This window comes from Argopecten irradians, chromosome 11, assembly GCF_041381155.1.
Source record: "Argopecten irradians isolate NY chromosome 11, Ai_NY, whole genome shotgun sequence".
Lineage (NCBI taxonomy): Eukaryota > Metazoa > Mollusca > Bivalvia > Pectinida > Pectinidae > Argopecten > Argopecten irradians.
In genome coordinates this window covers 8,821,205-8,841,459 of record NC_091144.1, presented here as the reverse complement: position 1 = coordinate 8,841,459, position 20,255 = coordinate 8,821,205, and the positions used below count along the sequence as shown (strand labels likewise).

Below are 20,255 nucleotides of genomic sequence, written 5' to 3'. Positions count from 1 at the left end.
AATATTATTTCTGAAGTTAACTGTTAGAGTTATTGCCCTTAGAACAGATATAGGGAGATATATATACATGTACATGTGACAGTCATCCATCTTCGATACTCCAGTGATTACTATTACTGACGTTAAATCCAACCATAGACTATATATGGTGTTAGTTCCGAGGACAAAAATCTTACCAATCACAGGCATGCAAAGCCTTCCTTTTGAAAATTACAGAGATAGTGACGCCCAAGTACAAAGTCACACAGTCAACCAAAATATACCATTACACTATTCCTTTGATGTCCATCAAAGGATTCTAGTGTTGCCTGTAGTGTTACTATGAGATAGTCCAGGGGTGGATATAACAACAGTGATAGTAACCCCTGGAGGATGATATTCGACTTACTGGTAACATGGTTGGAAATAATTCGTAATCCAATTTGCGAAACAAGGAAAATCCATGTCCTTTTTAGATCTGATTTATTACTCACACATTTTAATAAAAAGTGAAACATTGTCGTTTCAAAAAATAATGCCTTTTAATTATCACATATGTAACCTATACTGAAAAAATCCGTTTTTTGTTACGTTATGGAGTCAGAGCTAAGCTTGTTCTAATGTTCCCAGATCTTATTCCATGACGTTTTTATCAAGATATTATTTTAATTTCTTTCAGTTATAAATCACTTAATATACTCTCAATATAACGTGAAATGAAATAACACTGAACGATCCGATAAGCAATTCAATTTAAAGACATTTCTTTCATCCTTGAAGTTACTTATTACTTCATCATAAAAGCATAAATTTAAACATAACAACCTGTTTGTCAATTGTTGAATTTGTTGTTGATTAGACGTAACGTCCATTTGATGTATTAACTGCTGATAACATTTCGGGGCTCCCATGTTTATCTATGTTATGATTAGTAAATGCGTATGTTTTTGGAGACTGTGGTGTATTGGTGTTGTGGTTCCTTGTGATACTATGTTTTTGGAGACTGTGGTATATTGGTGTTGTGGTTCCTTGTGATACTGTGTTTTTGGAGACTGTGGTATATTCGTGTTGTGGTTCCTTGTGATACTATGTTTTTGGAGACTGTGGTATATTCGTGTTGTGGTTCCTTGTGATACTGTGTTTTTGGAGACTGTGGTATATTCGTGTTGTGGTTCCTTGTGATACTATGTTTTTGGAGACTGTGGTATATTCGTGTTGTGGTTCCTTGTGATACTATGTTTTTGGAGACTGTGGTATATTGGTGTTGTGGTTCCTTGTGATACTATGTTTTTGGAGACTGTGGTATATTGGTGTTGTGGTTCCTTGTGATACTATGTTTTTGGAGACTGTGGTATATTCGTGTTGTGGTTCCTTGTGATACTGTGTTTTTGGAGACTGTGGTATATTCGTGTTGTGGTTCCTTGTGATACTGTGTTTTTGGAGACTGTGGTATATTCGTGTTGTGGTTCCTTGTGATACTGTGTTTTTGGAGACTGTGGTATATTGGTGTTGTGGTTCCTTGTGATACTATGTTTTTGGAGACTGTGGTATATTTGTGTTGTGGTTCCTTGTGATACTGTGTTTTTGGAGACTGTAGTATATTCGTGTTGTGGTTCCTTGTGATACTGTGTTTTTGGAGACTGTGGTATATTCGTGTTGTGGTTCCTTGTGATACTATGTTTTTGGAGACTGTGGTATATTGGTGTTGTGGTTCCTTGTGATAGTGTGGTTTTGGAGACTGTGGTATATTCGTGTTGTGGTTCCTTGTGATACTATATTTTTGGAGACTGTGGTATATTCGTGTTGTGGTTCCTTGTGATACTGTGTTTTTGGAGACTGTGGTATATTCGTGTTGTGGTTCCTTGTGATACTATATTTTTGGAGACTGTGGTATATTCGTGTTGTGGTTCCTTGTGATACTGTGTTTTTGAAGACTGTGGTATATTGGTGTTGTGGTTCTTTGTGATACTATGTTTTTGGAGACTGTGGTATATTCGTGTTGTGCACTGTAAACTTATAGTGTTAACTTAATCCATTTATGGTGTTTTTAAAGTGTAACTTAACACCAATATAGTTGTAAAAAAACGGTAACACCGTTTTTGGTGTAAAGTTAATCCAAACAATGAAAAGTGTATTGTTTTCCCAAATTTGGTGTAACTTCAATCCAAAGTTGGTGTAAGTGTGCAACGTTACACCAAAATGGTGTTACTTTACACCAAATTCTCACTTGAAAGTGTAACATTACACCCCGGTGGTGTTACTTTACACCAGAACTTCGTTTGAAGTGTTACCTTACACCCCGGTGGTGTAACTTAACACCAACTTTTCACCTAAAAGGGTAACCTTACACCACAGCGGTGTTACTTTACACCAGATCTCCTTTTGAAGTGTTACCTTACACCACAGTGGTGTTACTTTACAACAGATCCTAACTTGAAAGTGTAATCTTACACTGCAGTGGTGTTACTTTACACCAAAGTCTAATTTGAAAGAGTAACCTTACACCACAGTGGTGTTACTTTACACTCAATCCTAACTTGAAAGGGTAACCTTACACCACAGAGGTGTTACTTTACACCCAATCCTAACTTGAAAGGGTAACCTTACACCACAGCGGTGTTACTTTACACCAGATCTTCGTTTGAAGTGTTACCTTACACCACAGTGGTGTTACTTTACACCAAATTCTTACTTGAAAGGGTAACCTTACACCACAGTGGTGTTACTTTACACCAGAACTTCGTTTGAAGTGTTACCTTACACCACAGTGGTGTAACTTTACACCAAAGCGCAATATGAAAGGGTAACCTTACACCACAGTGGTGTTACTTTACACCAAATCCTAACTTGAAAGGGTAACCTTACACCACAGCGGTGTTACTTTACACCAGAATTTCGTTTGAAGTGTTACCTTACACCACAGTGGTGTTACTTTACACCAAATCCTAACTTGAAAGGGTAACCTTACACCACAGCAGTGTTACTTTACACCAGAACTTCGTTTGAAGTGTTACCTTACACCACACTGGTGTAACAGTAACCTTACACCACAGTGGTGTTACTTTACACCAAATCCTAACTTGAAAGGGTAACCTTACACCTCCACCTCAGCGGTGTTACTTTACACCAGATCTTCGTTTGAAGAGTTACCTTACATCACAATGGTGTTACTTTACACCAAACCATCGCATGAAGTGATACATTACATCAAAGTCCTAAAGGGACTTTATTTAGGGCATGTTCAGTACAAAATGGCGGCCAGCTCAAAGATCATTTGACAGAGAGGGGAATAACAACATCTAACAAAACTAAAGGGGCACTTTTAGAATTAACCGAAGTTGCCGACCAGTTAAATTCATCGCCTCTCGAGACCGACGATTACGAAGAAACATTTCGAAATAGGAGGACGATGGTTATTGATGCCGGATGTTTTTCCGATATCAAGTTGCAAGTCGCAGCTACCCGATATCGGGTTTGGATATATCTTTGTGGATCTCAGTAGTGATTGTGGTTGGGGTCAAGACCGGATCAGGCACTATAAAGATGACAATGCATATAAATTTTACCAACAGAAGCACATCAGTAATGTCGTGTATCACCAGCAGCACGGTCATACTAAGCCAAGTGTGTACCTGAGACACGACAGAACGGGGAGCCATTGCTGGATACTTATGGGAACTAAAGGCTTTATCAAGTCTGGTGGTTGTACATGTGTTGTGTAAGTAACAATTTATCTCCTCACGTACAATATTAATGTACATGTTACGTACAGCGTACAGTCAGTGGCCATAATAATTTAATTAAGTACGCAAGTGAATATTTTTCTGTATATTATTAGTAATTTTACACATTTTTAATTGTTATTCCTAAATTAATTTTACATTCAATCGTAACAAGATTTTATGTACTGACTAAGGACATTTTTGCACCCTATATATATTATCTAAAATATATTCCGTGCCATATTTATCGATAAATCGATCCTAAGTGTAGACATGTAATTTTTATGACGCCATTTTACCATAGACAAAGAAGGAAATGGCGGCGTCATCAAACGTTATTTTGATGTAATCGTTCACAACTCACACATATTGCAACGGAAGAACATGTACATTATTTCAAAATAAGCTTTAGATAAGTAGTTATTATGTTATCAACTTTGAAGCGTTTATGGTTGCATAGAGGAGTTTTAGAAAATGTAAAATTACTTATAAATATAATATTTAGAATCGCTTGCGTACTGTATCACGGGCACTGACAAAGACAGTAATTTAGGTTTTGATATTTAATGCATATACAACGATGAAATGTACAAACATGAAAACCGTTGACTGTATACTATACAAACCCATTCTCATCTGTACATGTATTAGAATGTATAAAATTATGCATGTACTGTACACGTAAATGTTTCCATAATGAACAAATTAATCAAATGCAGATACATTGTACTATGACTCTCTAATGAATTTACATTTTTTTGTTAAATCTACACAATCAATAAATAACAAGAATTTCGGAACCATATACACTTGACAAACAGGAATATATAATGTATTTCATAGCTAAAAGTTTGCAACGACATAATGATATAAATAGATTTACCTCTTTGTTGTTTCATAGTTATACGTATACCCTAAATAGGAATTTATAGACTCTTTAATTTTAACATATATAATTATATAAAGTTAGTCCCTTAAATTTGCTTCATTAAATTACTAAGTGATAATTTTCAGAAGAACAAGATGCTTTGTGGTTTGTTTTGTATTTTTTTCAAGGTGTAAATGGTGCTATAAACACAAGTGTACAGGAACCACCAATTTGGGAAGACGGTTACACCGATCTTGGATGTAGGTTACTCCAATGTGGGAAGAAGGTTACACCGATTTGGGATGAGGTTACACCGATCCTGGATGAAGGTTACACCAAATGAGGATGAAGGTTACACCTATATTGGATGAAGGTTGCGCCAATTTTGGATGAAGATTACACCAATTTGGGATGAGTTTACACCGATCCTGAATGAGATTACACCTTTTTTGGATGAAGGCTACACCAATTTAGGAAAAAGGTTACACCTACTTTGGATGAAGGTTACACCTATCCTGGATTAAGTTTACACCAAAAAAGGTGGCACCACAGCTGCCTCCTTTTTTGGTGTAATGTTACACCAAATTTTTAGGATTAAGGTTACACCAAAAAAGGTAGCACCACAGCTGCCTCCTCTTTTGGTGTAACTTTACACCAGTGGTGTAACCTAAAAATCTGGTGTAACGTTGCACAAAAAAAGGAGGCAGCTGTGGTGCCACCTTTTTTGGTGTAACTTAACACTCAAAGTTTACAGTGTGGTTCCTTGCAATAGTGAAAGTCTTGCCTTTTATAGTGTTGTATGTCACTGAAACATGCAGCCAAAGCACACTTACCCATTCACATTATACTGACAATGTTAACGGGTAAACCAGTCGTTTCATTCATTTAGGCTAAGCGCTCACCAGGAATAGAAACTTCCACTTAAATTATACCTTTGTCTACCTGTCAAGGGCAAACGCTCAACTCATAGCCAAGTGTGAGGTGGTGTCAATGGAGACATCAGGAATGACAAACTTAGTAAGAAGAGACCCGATAATATTCCAAATAAAGACGACTTTACGATCATGGAATGAGGAGAGTAGTTGCAGTTTTAAGGCGTTTAAAACATAAATTCTAATGAGAAATCAATTGCACCATCAATAAAATTGAAATGCAGTTTTGATACAGTTAAATTGAGTTAATATAAAATAGCTAGTTGTACAACAATCCAAATGGCGTAAGTATTACCAAAATGACTGATTGTGAAACAAAATAGTATAAAATGTAAATACATGTTTTATCATATTTAATTTTACACATAATTTTCCGTATAATACAACATAATGTGTAGGTCGGGGTATCACATTACTGTACAGTTATACTGAAATACCTTCCGTGGTACGTTATAGCTAATTGGTGTCCATTATATTCAGAAGGTAACCACCTGCTTGCTCAATAGCATTCAAAATTACACAGAAATCATTTTGTGTTTGGCCAGGTGATATCCTTCCAGACTCAGGGTCGATGCTTTAAACGGTACAGAACTAGGTGAACTAGCACTAATCACATATAAGTGCGCATGTTCTCAACACGAAAATAAGTACGATCGTGCACGTGCTGCGTACGTACATTCATTTTTAAAGTACATATTAGTACAAGTTTCAGAGAAACGGTATACTTAATAAGATTGTGTACGGTAGGGCGGGGTACAACCTGCAATAATCAGTTCCTTCAAACGATGCCAAAACATCATCGTCATGCATGACTGCTGCCACTATAACATTCCATTCTGGTCACACTTGTAAAGTACGAGTACTTCAGAGCTGAAGCGCGTGCCTCCAATGTATGCAGTATCTTTACAAAGCATGCTTCGGTAATATAGCACTATAAAAAGAACAATAATTACACTATACAAGAAGACAAAACAGTCTCCCAAATCACGCACTTCATACACGCAACACAACACATACATGGGAGGCCATCCTTAACCCTGGCTGTTAATAGGACGTAAATTTAATCAAACAAAGAGTCATTTTTATGAGCTATCCACAAAACGCTTGATGCTATAATATTAGTTAGACTAATTGTCCTTTCGAAAATAATTTGTATTTTACATTTTGTATACTTTATGTTTCAATTAGATTTTGATTTCGATATTGCATACGATTTAAGAATATATGCATTAACGATAAATGATTTTTGACTAGGAGTAAAAGATACCATATTTAACGATTGTTCATATTCATCCTTACCCCTGTTTCATTAAAGATGCTCCAACGCTAACAAAAGGTGTTTTTTTCATAAACATGAGCTGAAGATTTAGTATTTTTCTTCGGTAACAAAAGTTATTTGACACCTTTCCCACCATTGAAAAGGTTTAGGTTCTAATTTTACTTCAAGATAAAAAATATTAAAAATAAGTAATCACATCTCGAAAATATTATGTGGCGGTATGTCCTATATAGACTACCGTACTGACTGCGCATGCACCAGAAGCAATATATTTTTTATATATTTTTTGTGTTAGGCATACATATATACACGATTAAACACGAGTGCTCTGTCGGCTGTGGGGCATCTTTAATAATAACATATATATCATCCTACGTGTCACTCCGTCTGCCTCGCAGATTATGAGGCAAAAAATGTCAACCAAGGAACATTTTCTGTTTGATGTAGATCAGAGGATAATTTACTTCTGAGATATTGTTTTCGCTGTGGTATGCATTGTTATCAGGCCTCTGGCAATGTGAAATTTTCTGAATTATTTGTGAAAGCGATTTGACGATTAAAAGCCAGGACTTAAGGTAGTTTTCTGGTGAGGATTTTGACCTCAACTGATCCGTGTAAAGGGACGTAACTCTTCAGCAACATTACTATGACGTAAACCATTTTTAAAGTATTTTTTGGTTATTTAGGTGTTTACTGTTAAAAATAAACTTAATGTGATGTGTCCATGAAGTCAAAAGTGTTTGTTTTTAGTTGTAATGAAGAATAGTATCATTTTACGACATATCGTATATCGGCGCAATGACCGGAAATGTAGACAATGTCGGTCGAGTTTTCATGTGTGTGGTGAGAGTAACGTCTAGGAGAATAATATAGAGTCAGTGCACTTTTCATGAAACACCAAGATTTTGTCTATCGTGGAACTTTATTTAATAGCAAACTGACTGGTGACTAGACGGACAGACCAACTTGCAGTCGGGCAGTCGAGTCATGATTATTAACTTGTCAACTGGACAGCTGCCCTGGAATGTTGACTGATCATGAGTGATCATGCTGATAATTTACGACAGTGTGTTTGATGATACAGTTGCGGGAAATGAGCCCTGTCTTACATCGATATCACGTCACTGCCCCTAAGTACTAGTACGTAATACTGACTGACACTGTTCAGAATATCTTAGGCTAACAAGTTATTCAAAGTGGTAAGATCTTCCAACTGACGGCACTAAATAAGGTACATTGTAAATGTAAGTACATTTACATTTTTATTACATTATCTATAAACGCAATTATCAAATGCAGTATATTAACAATGTGTAAAACACTTATTTATTCTATAGCTAAAATATTATATATTGCACACAGGTAATATCCCCATCAGCCCCTCCACACATACAGTTCAAGTACAGTTGAGTACATGTACAATGTGCACGCATTCATTTATCAGATTTAGGTCTATAATTGATAAATGATACTTGGGTAGGGTATTAAGAAAAGAATGAAAACTTGTTCATCTCTTGTTTTTTTCTGAACTGATATTGTTGTAAAATTTATGAAAGTAACAAATCATGTTTCTTTGGCACATGAAAGGCCTACATGATATACATCTGTACATATATGTTCTCATATTTTTTTTTACAGAATGGCTACAGGCACATCACAGTATTATTCGACTAGGAACCACTCCAGGAGCAAATTTGTGTTCAATATGTGTGTACAAGAGGAAACGAAAATTCTGTGACCAAAATCATTTTCAGTATTGGTATTCTAACAATTAATTTATCATAATGGTGTAAAATTTTCTTGGACATGTGTCATACACATAATATGAAAGAGGTATATATACCTGGCGTATGTTATCAGGTGAAATTCTATTGTGAAATAAATCAATCAATAATGCAGAATTCTTTCATGTTGGATATATAGACATGAACTGTACATGTGTAATATAAGAGGAGCAGACAAATACATGACAAGACAAGGGTTCCAATCGTGGATCCCAATTTAAATAGTTAATGCGTTACACCATCCATTCTTCTTGTGAAAACAATAAAATGTTCATTTACATGTAGGTGAAATTTAAAAAAAAAAAACTGTAAAAAGACATTTTTATTAAATTAATTTATTCAACATACTTACATAATAGTATGTAAAATAAATATGAATATTATAACCAAGACCTTTTCTAAGTGGTTCTGTCAGTCATGTTAAAAGTGGCAAAATTTATTATTATATATGATTTTTAATGTCCTCTATTTGTATCTAAAAAATAAGATAAATTTTGAAAAAAAATTAATTAACTATATATATACCATTTCTATTTTGGAAAAATAAAAAATGTTTGTTGCTATGTTTGCATTAAGTTGGATGCACCCCAAATGAATAGCAATGTATTTGGTAAATCGGGCCAGGGGAATTAACTCTGTAATTTTTGGGTTTTCACTTTTTTCATCATTATTTCTAAAGTTTCAACACTAGCGTATTATTTTTTTCAAATATTTGTTCTTTTAGGTCTCTTCATATGAAAAAAATGTAGATGTTTTTACAACAATTTGGATAAATTTTAGTTTAAAAGCTAAAATAATGTATTAAAGATGCTCCACCGCCGACATAGCATAAATGATATACATTATTTGAACGATAATTGGTGTATTATCGTGTATATATATCTCTAATAAACACAAAAAATAATATAAAATAATTTATTTTGCCGTTGGTGCATGCGCAATCAGTACTTCATTCCATATAGGATATAGTGCAACGGAATTTTTTCGGGATGCAATTAATTATTTTTCATATTTTTAACTTGAAGTAAAATTAGAATTTCAAACTTTTCAATGTTGGTAATGGTGTAAAGTAAGTAACTTTTGTAACTGAAGAAAAAATACTAAATCGTCTTCTTCTGTTTTTCATAGTGAAAAAATACCATTTGTCGGCGGTGGAGCATCTTTAAATCATGTGATACATAGTCAACCATACCCGGAAGAAAATAAGAAACAAATGGCAACACATGCATTTTCATTAACATTTTTTTGCTCAAACTTTGTCAATGACATAGTAATGAATCAATTTGAAGAAGAAGAAAATTAACCTGATATTTCGTTTATTTTAATAATTGTTGTTCATAATTGAATTTCTCATGAAAAATTGATGAAAAAAGTTTAAATAAGTTGGCATTTTCAAGAAGCTTTAGAGAAAAAACAAGCAAACCAACATATACTTTTATTACATTTTTGTGTTTGTCAATAACCCCTCTCTCAAAAAAAGTCATAAGAAAACAAGTGTATTTACAAGAAATTTTTGACCCCTCAGCAGAATACATCCTTAAGTATTTTTTGTGATTTTTCGGGCGACTCCATTAATTTGGATTAATAGATAATTTGTCAGCTTAAAGCCGCATGATCCGTATCTTTCAGGGTCCGTAAAACAAACAATGACAAGATATGGTGTAATAGCCCTAAAAAGTTATGAACTTTCCCCAAATTACAAGTCTAGAAAGTTAAGAGGTCCAAAGATATAAATATACAAAATTTTATTTTAGACTTATGCGCGGTCCGACAGAAAGTCAAAAGTGAACGCCCCCAAAGCTTAGAAATGCTACTTTGCGCATGTCCGGAAATAAAAGTTGTTTACCGCAATGGAGCGAGCTTTGCAGTGAAAGCTCGCCGGCTTAGAATCAACTGCTGATTCGAAGTGAATAAGGAAATTATTTAAACTAAGAAATGTTGTGAATTGCTGAGAATATTATATGGAAACGAATTCGAGCTATGACAACAACTATGATTTATGAATGATCTACCAAAACCACATAAACTGACTTCTCTTCGTCTCTATAAGGTGAGTGGGGCCCCGAAGGGGTAACAGTTATATTCTATAAGTGTTTGGTCGCTTTTTGGAATTGGTACCATAGTAAAATAAAGATTAGAAATCAGGAAAAGTGTTGATAAATTGGGGAACATATTACAGATTTAATCTTGGATTACAACAGAAGCATTAATAGAGTCGTATTATGTTGTATACGCGCGCGTTTCCTTAAAAGATGATCGCATTCTTCAGTGTTATACATGTACGATATACATGTAGCTACATGTACTGTTACAGGCTTACAGCGTCAGGAGTGTGATATCTTTTCCGATATCTATTTGTGTATTTATGTATATCAGTGATATATATCCTTTTACTGTATGCTATGGATATTACTGTATTAAAGAAGCCACTTTCAAACTTACAAATGTACTTCATCAGTGCTCGCGTGTGTAAGATTGTATTTTTTTAGACTTACAGTCACTTAGTCACGTACTCGTTATCCTATCTGCTGGTCTTAATTATATTAAATTCACACCAATACATCACAAGTGGTGTAAGTAAAGAATAGTAATTGACTTTTTACAATATGTATTATATATTATGTCCAATACATTTAGGCTTCATAAATTCTGGCACCAATTAGTACCATTATTCTTCACATGAAAATGCCTAGACCCCTGTAATTCAAGAAATGACTAACTTGTTAGTATCTAAGCTTAGTGAGGTTTGATTTTGATAAACGTGTTCAAAAGATGTGTAATTGTTATAAATTTGTGTTTGACAGAAAACAATTGGAACTAGTTTGTTTTACATGTAGGCTTACACTGAAAGATTATGTACATGCATGTATACAGTATTTATCTATGTACATAACTGACATTTACTCCATGTTTTCTTTATAGAATGTATGGGACCTTCAACCGGATGACAGAAGTGCAAGATGTGATGGCAGCTCGCCCAAAAATAAAAGGGAAAAACAACTACTCTGAGATCAAAACTGACAGTAAAAAATAAAGTCTGTTTGTAATGTACCCATTATGAACCAGAAAGAAATTATTTTCAAGAAGGAAGGACAGAACAAACCTAGCATAGTTCTTTACTATTATCACCAGGATATTTTCAAATTAATTTCTTCTTCACACAAATGAAAAAAGGAATAATAATGATTATTGCATGTTTACATACCTAGTATGTATAACTTTTGAATAATTTATATGGGACAAGGATGTAATTCCAATTTATGAACAGTAAACCAATTAAAATAATAAATGTCATTTGTCTGAGTTGTTTAATTATGTAGTGTTCATTTTAGAAATGTTCAAATACAGAAAATAAATAGCAAACAAGACTGGAGCTAGATCAAAGGTTATTTGGGTCAAAAGTCAGTGTCAAATCTCAAGATTTTGGCTCTATAGATATACATATATCCCTATGTGTAATAAAAAAAATCTTGTTGTTGTGTAATACACAGATTGCACATATATATAAGAATATCCATATATCTGTAGAGACAATAGCCTGTGATGCATGTTGTTAAATTGCATTATTCATTATAGACTATTTTAAGTTGCAAAGTTTTGATTGAATTAGAAAGGAATAGACTGACAATAACTTCTAATTAGTCCAGGTCAATCAAGGTCTACATGTATAAGCTCTTAGCAACTTCACTTAGTGTTTGGAGCAAGATCACACTAAAGGAATCAGTATTGCTTGAATATATAAAAATAAACTAACAATATACAACTAATAAAGTTAGATTTTCCACCAGGTTAGACTATATACAACCTAAAAAATGAATTTTACTGCAATTACCCTGATGACATGAGAATCACACGCTATGGTCAGCTTATTTACTACTGGATACTATTTTGAACTCCAGTCATTTTTTTATTGACTTAAAATTCAATGCACAATATGTGTACATGTACACTATACAATGTACATTGTATATCTCAGAATGTGCTATTTGTGCATGAATATGATTGTATAAGAAACACATAGGTCTTTCATTATACATGTTTCTGATTCATTTGATTTAGAGGCAAATTCACGGCTGGACATCATATTATATGGTAGCTATATGGTTCATTGGCAAGCTATCATATACATGTACATGTACATCACAAATTTAACCAAGGGAGCTGTATTCATTATCTACATTATCAGAAAATATATACAGTACATAATTGCATGTTAGACATTCAGAACTTTTAACACACATTAAACCGCCTTATTGCAACCTCAACCCCATTCTTTCTTTTATTTTTTTTTTTTATTTTCTGTAATCCCTGAAATCATATAACCAAATGTTTATAGTCTCACCAGAAATTTATCATCATGTTTTTAACGAGCATGGAGCTTTTCCAACATATATATCAGAAATATACATACAATAACATGCATGTATTAAGTTTTATACTCTTTATGGCGGTACATGGTGATTTTTTAACTAATAGATATGTCTGTATACATGTACATGTATACACATATGACATTGAACAAAAATGCATATTATGTCAAGTTTGCTCTCCGTGCTTATTTTACTTGATTTATTATTTTATTTTATTTGGACCTTTATAAAACAAGTTATATGGTTATCCAAGGCAAGTCAAATATCGTCTGAGATATTTATTTTAAAAAAATATCACCAGAGATTTACATGTACATTTAGTGTAGATAACCATTTTCGTCTCTATATAGTACGATGTGTCTTGTCTATTTCATCATTTATCAATTCCATTATTTATTTATCTGGTATATGTTTGTACAATTTATTATCTTGTCTAGTACGATGTATGGTATCGCAACACGTATTTTATACGAAGTTTAAATACCGTTCCCACAAAAATCCCTCCGATGGCCCCCGGAAATTAGGCAAAGCATAGTCAACCGATCGCCGTATTGTAAACACTCAAAATGACCGAATGTAAGTATTGTTCACACGACGATAATGTATATATATTGTTCTGGGGGACTCTTTAACTTCATTACATAACAAAACATTCACTTGTTCATGAAAAGTAATAAGTTCTTCCGTAGAAGTTCCTGCTAACATGAACGACACACTTTTGACTGGGCACGCCATTTCGTTTGGTCTGGAAAGTCACGTGATCGTCTACGATTGAAAATGCATATTCAAACACTCTCGATATCGAATTTTTAATCATTAATTTCTTTTGAACTCGGGACTTTTTGGGTGTGTAATTAGGGGAAAGTTGATAACTTTTTATAATATATGTACCCTAATTTTCTTTTGTTGATTTACGGACCCTGAAAGATACGGATTATGCGGCTTTAATGTTAAAATGTAGATAATTTGTCAGCTGTCTTTTGAAACTTACATCAGTATCTTGGCAAGTTATAAAAAAGCCAAAAGTTGCGAGGCATTATTGGACTTCCTAAACCACGTTGCACGTAACAATAGACAGTACAAATATATATTTCGCAGCATTAATACACAATTAATAAAAAATTATCAAGGTCTTTTATAAACGCTTGAAGAACTCTGCTAGATACTGTGATTTTTTTTAACTGTCAATATCATCATGTTTTCAGACATTGGTTATCCATTTATAACTAACGTGGGGAGGTCGACATTTCATTTTTTTCTGCTTTACCTAGCTTATTCAAAATACCATTTGATACAATGTGGGAGTGTTGCAAGAATTTATTGTCGTCATAGTATTCATTTTAACATAGTTATTGAGTCATCTATATTTCAGAAATAAAGCGCTACCGGCCATTTCTGTCGTAACTAGATCCACATGCATGCCTATTTAGGTGATTTACCAAATATTGTCACGTTGTCAGTCACAAGGGAAATCAAAGTCAGGTATTTAAGTGTAAGATGTCATAAAATTTTGCTACTAAAGAAAATCATGTTTTAATGTAAATATTAATTTATTTGAAATAATTTGTTCGACTTCACACCAGCGTGGGAAGTACCTGTTTGTCTGTTTCTACGCCCACGCACACACACCTCAAAACGATAGCAACAAGTATTCATCAATCAAAGACATTATAGAATGTTTCCTAATTTGTCTCTGATATTTAGTCATCCGCTTGTGAGGAAATAACGTAATGAACTCCAAGTTGATCATAATGTTGTTATCAGAAACTCCGCCAAACATCGTATAGCTATATGTATTGCGAACATTACAAATACATATGAATTACGTTGAAGTACATAACACCTTTTATCCCTTTATTCCTTATTTTCAAAGGAATCTTCGGCATGTATTGCATATTCAAATATAATGAAAATCAACTATTCTATATCCTTGCAATTTCAACGAGCATATGAGTACGTGTTTATTATAATCTAAATAGTACACTTAAGAGAACAAGTAACCGGTTTACAACACGTGCCAGGTGAACGTGATTAGAACGCCGAATAAAGGGATGAGTTACGAGACAGGAAAAGGAATAAGGATCTAGATAATGTCATATATAGTCTATTAATGACAGGATGTTACCGTCTGTATACCCGACAGTCTGTTCTTGTAACACACAGCCATCGCACCTTAACATTGAAGGTATACAAATTTAGGTAGAGGGCCATTGAGTAAATTGCCCGTGTACTTGTGAATATTTATTGTATTTAAGTGTAGCCTGTGCAGACTGGAGTTTGTCTAAATGAACCACTACCAGTTTGACATTCTAAGATGTCTGTTAATTACGTAAAAAAATATTTCAAATGTTACCTTCGAATTTTTTTTTTTTTTTTCGTTTTGTTAAATGTCCCAGACGTAAGGTAACAGACTAGATTCTATACTAAATTTGTATTTCGAATTCACGTCACTTACAATATAATATTTACATTTCCGTTTTCACTTTCCTATACAACCTTACTAACCGGGAAATCGTTAACACTTGCGTAAACGCAGACGGGCTGCTGCGCCAGAACACAAACGGAAACACTGACTCCCTTATGTGAATGCGCATCCGGTAAGGCCAAAATATATGCAATGGCAAAGGTTCCATATCAACATCAGTTTGAATGCATTGGAAAGCAATGTGTTAATATTAAAAAAGAAAAAAATGAAAACATATGGAATAAATGGGTTAAAAACGATAAAGTTATTGTAGAACTATATTTTATTTACTCCCGGAGCTTGACACATTTTCCCGCCAAATTGGAGCCAGCTGTTTCGCGATTCCATCAATTATTCAGCTGTTCCACCAATCGTATAACGTTGAAAAAACGAAGGTTTATTTCACCGGAACACTAAATTTAAATGATATGGTCTGTCGAAATGTAAATACAAGGAATGTTTTTATTTTTTTGTTGTTTACTGGTGTGTAAACTTCATTTTTTTGTAGATATTTCAACATGCGCGTCATTTAAAATATATGTACAAAAAAAATGCAGTTTACACACCAGTAAACTACAAAAAAAATAAAAATCATTCCTGAAATATAAGTGTTTATATTTATATATACATTACCTTTATCAAGCTGTTTATATCACATACACAAAGATAATCTTAAAATCCAAACATAACTAAACAACTGTTTTTCCTTATACAGTAATGTTTTAATTGAATCTCCGTCCTCTATCAACATTAATGTCACGACCTGTTTGGTTGTTCAGTAGATCTAATTAGGAGACCATTCTCGATGTGAGATTTGTTTTATATCGTTATTTCGATTACTGTCTGAAACTCCTTGTAAGCAATGATATAAACTAAATCTAAGTGTTCCGTTGTTGGATAAAAATTGCTATAAAGTGAGATTTATTTTTGTAGTTTACGAGTAATAACTTAGCTACAATGTATCAAGTATATATAAAACCATGTTCTACTTTGTTCTAAGCTTCTGATGTGGGTAGCTCCTACTTTCTTCGTTTATATTCCTGGCAATTTGTTGTATCTGGTTTAATCAGCTATAATCAGTGTTCAGTCATCCCCTTGCAGCAAGATAATGGATGACAATAAAGTTAGTAAATGACTTTCATTTTTGCTTGTTTAATGAACTTCTTAGATATGAACAGCAAATGAAATAGGACGGATATCCATAAAATTAGAAGATTTTATAGTACATATAAACCCATAAATCATCGCGTTTAAACGTTTATAATGAATATATCAAAGTTCACAATATAGCCGTAATTAATTTACTTAACTTTCTACACCTAACTCTATTACCTCATAGCGTAGTGCTCTAATAGCTAACACCTGAATTAAGATGTTTGGAAGACAACTTTATTAAAGGGTGATAAATGTTATAGAGCGTATGTTAATGGTTCCCTTCCAGAAATACTGATTGCAATTGTGAAGCAAACTACAGTATGTAAGTAACGACGCACAGAAGGGCGGATACAGCATATAGACATATTCTGTACTAGTTTCTTTGTACTCCAACTTTGAAAATTGATATACCATTTTTGTGCATTTTGGTAATTTATATGTTTCTTATTGTTATCACGTTTAGCCTTTGTCAACAAATGGAATGGTGCCGTTTGTGGTACATTGTACAATGTTCTGCTGTATCATACCAAACCAAACTTGCTGTTAAGTTTTATCGCATCCAGTTTTCAAAGGGGATATTTTCCATTGAATTTCTTTTGTTTCGGGAGTTATAAAATCCGTTCCCCAACGGACTTCAATTTCCGGACCTGATCCCAACCTGTCTGGGGCACAGTGACGGCCATTCCTTACTAATATGTAAAGATGACAGCTAACTGACCATGTGCTCATTTATACGTATGAACGATATAGAATCAATACAGATTCGGATGTAGACGGTTACATCAGATGTCTCATTTGAGTACGAATGATATCAAATGCTCCAAAAAATAAAGACATTGAGAAACCAAATAAAATCAGGAAGATACAATACAATATGATAAGGGTACGAGTCATAACATAGTCATTCTGTATCACTTGTGTTTCTGAGATATTATTTACATCTATTTAAATTACTGCAAACACGTTGTATCACATAGACTATAAAATATTTGTTGTTAATCCGAAGGTTTAGATTTTAATTTCATGTCAAAATTGCACTACGACGATTTTTAGTTTTATACGTTTAACGTCCTATTAACGGCCAGTGTCATGTAAGGACGTGCCATGTTTGTTGGCGGAGGAAAGCCGGAGTACACGGAGAAAAAACAACGACCAGCGATCAGTACCTGGCAACTAGCCCATTTGGGATTCGAACCAGCGAAGATGGAGGACTTGTGGTAATATGTCGGGACATCTTTTACCACTCGGCCACCGCGGCCTTTTACTCCCATGATTATGATGTATATTAATGATATAATATATATTAGGGATGAAATTAATTATTAATTCCAGTACAAAAACACTAAATTCATTATCTAAACATTCCTGAAATGGCCCATGTTAATTTCGCAGTCATCAACGCTTGTACAGAAATGTCCTAAATATCAACGTTTTTTTTAGCCCCATTGAGATATCAATACCAGGAACAAGCAAAGAAACAGCACCGATTCTATTTTAGAAAACAAATATTATGAAGAGCAAATATAGTCGTTTAATTTGCATGCATTTTGCATGTAGTAAGTACATTATATACATCACAACAAGGGGGTATCTAGAATAATCTTGGCACATCAAATTACAACAATTCATATCGATTTCGTCATTACTGCATATATTTGTGAAATGCGGTATTTTTTGTGTACTGATTATTATAAGACTCTTTCATATGTACACATGGAGGATAGGGGTATTCCACCCGAGGGGTCAGAAAATGTGGTAAAACCCGAGGCTTGCCGAGGGTTTTACCACATTTTCTGACCCCGAGGGTGGAATATCACCTATCCTCAATGTGTACATATGAAAGAGTCTTTTTCTCTCATATCATTACCAAATTTCCATTAAAATACCTGCCGGTCCATCATTTAACTTCATTTTTTCCGATTTTTTATTACATAATTTTATGCTAAAACAATAAGATATCCTTGAAAAGCATACCCGTTTTTGGCAAACTGAAAGTTTGCGGACAAAATAAGATCCTTTTGTTGTATCTTATCTGGGTGAATGTATAATTCTCTGAAAAATATTTCGTGGCCTGACCGACTTTTTTCCTGTACCCGATCACATGGTACACGTTTGCGTACATCCGCGAAATATATAGCGCCAATGTACAAAACAAAAAACAATCAAAGAGAAAAGATTGATTTTGTGTGGCACATGTATTTCAGTTCTAACTACAACATTGTTTTCATTTTGAAGAAACGTAGCGGTAATTTTCACTGTTTTGTCACTTCAGTCAAAGCACTGCGTCATACGTGACGTCACGACTTTCGTCGGAATTCCATTCATATATTGGCGGTCAAGGCTACTCCGAGTCGCTCTCAATCACCATGATCAGACGATGTTTTGATTTTGGAGCTTGTTTTGTTGTATCAACATTTTTCACAGCTGTTCATATGGGATCCAGCGAACATGATTTCGATACGAGTGTCAGACCTTTGTTGTGATACAGGATTGTACGTATTTAAACGTGATTCTTGTTTAGAAGCGAAGCGGAGGACTGTTCTCGCTCAGATGGTGTGATATCGTACGTTAACTATAATATGTGGTTTTCATGTTCGACAGCATGTTTGAAATCATAAATTTGTGTCTATCATTCAGAGTTCTATAATCATTTAGCGATTGTGTGTGTTGTCAGTAAGTTAACAGAAACATGCATGCTACAGTACGGGACATGATAGTCGGTCATTTTTGGACTAGGGCCTAACCGGATGACGTGACACAAATTCATCCGCGCGCGTGAAATGCCATGTAAGATACATAGCTATCTTACATGGGCAAACTCTATATAACATAGCCTGGTATGAGAGAAATAGACATATCACCTGAAGCTATCTCCTTTATTCTCCGGTTTTATGCACTAACAAAATTCCATGAGATGATGAAGTGGATTTGTTTTCGGCAATTGCACATTACGGGAGAATTTTTCTTGTAATGGTGGTATCAGCAAGTTAATATAGAAGAAGTTCTAGCTTATTGATGATTTTGGATTAAAATACCAAAAACTTGTTGACAAGTTGTTGTGCAGCCAACACAGATACATGTTCAATTGTGAGTGATGGAGTTATCAAAAATGGCTCTCGTTAGATCTTAGGCTTGCTTATAGACGTATAGGTTTGCGGTATTTGATTGTTGTATCGCAATACAATAGTGGAAATAGTGTCATTCTATAACATTAAATCATTCGAGCACGACTCCAAGGACACAGGATTTGCTCCTCGTATATGTGGTAACCAATAATAAAGTTTTCAGAACACCAAGACAAGGAATAAGACGTAACACTATAGTGTACATGGTATTGATAATGTCTGTGAGTAGTGTTACAAATTGTGGATGGGTTGCTTAATGCCTTAAATACGAGATCGTGTTCTTTAATAAGTTATATCCATATGTATTACGTAAATTGATGTACCCTGCATATATGTCATATACCAATCAGCATGTTATAGTATTACTGTGAATACTGACGATTGCAGTTTTCTTTTAGATCATCGATCTCCGTTTTAGAATCTCTGAGACGAAGATTAGACGCGTGTGTGAAGTGATTGATTTCTATATGATAGGACTCGTCAGTTTGTGGCTGGCGTCGGCGTGGGGCCACGATCCCTATTATTCATTGGCTGATGTAATCAGGTATATAAGGTGTGGGGGCCCAGGAGTGGCCCA

General features: G+C 34.3%; 1 long non-coding RNA gene across 1 annotated transcript; it reads left to right on the top strand.

The window, feature by feature from the left end:
* Positions 1 to 10,170: 10,170 nt before the first annotated feature.
* LOC138334693 (uncharacterized) lies at positions 10,171 to 11,860 on the top strand. The gene is made up of 2 exons (XR_011210137.1): positions 10,171 to 10,614; positions 11,487 to 11,860. It is a non-coding gene; the product is annotated as an uncharacterized lncRNA (long non-coding RNA).
* Positions 11,861 to 20,255: the final 8,395 nt, after the last annotated feature.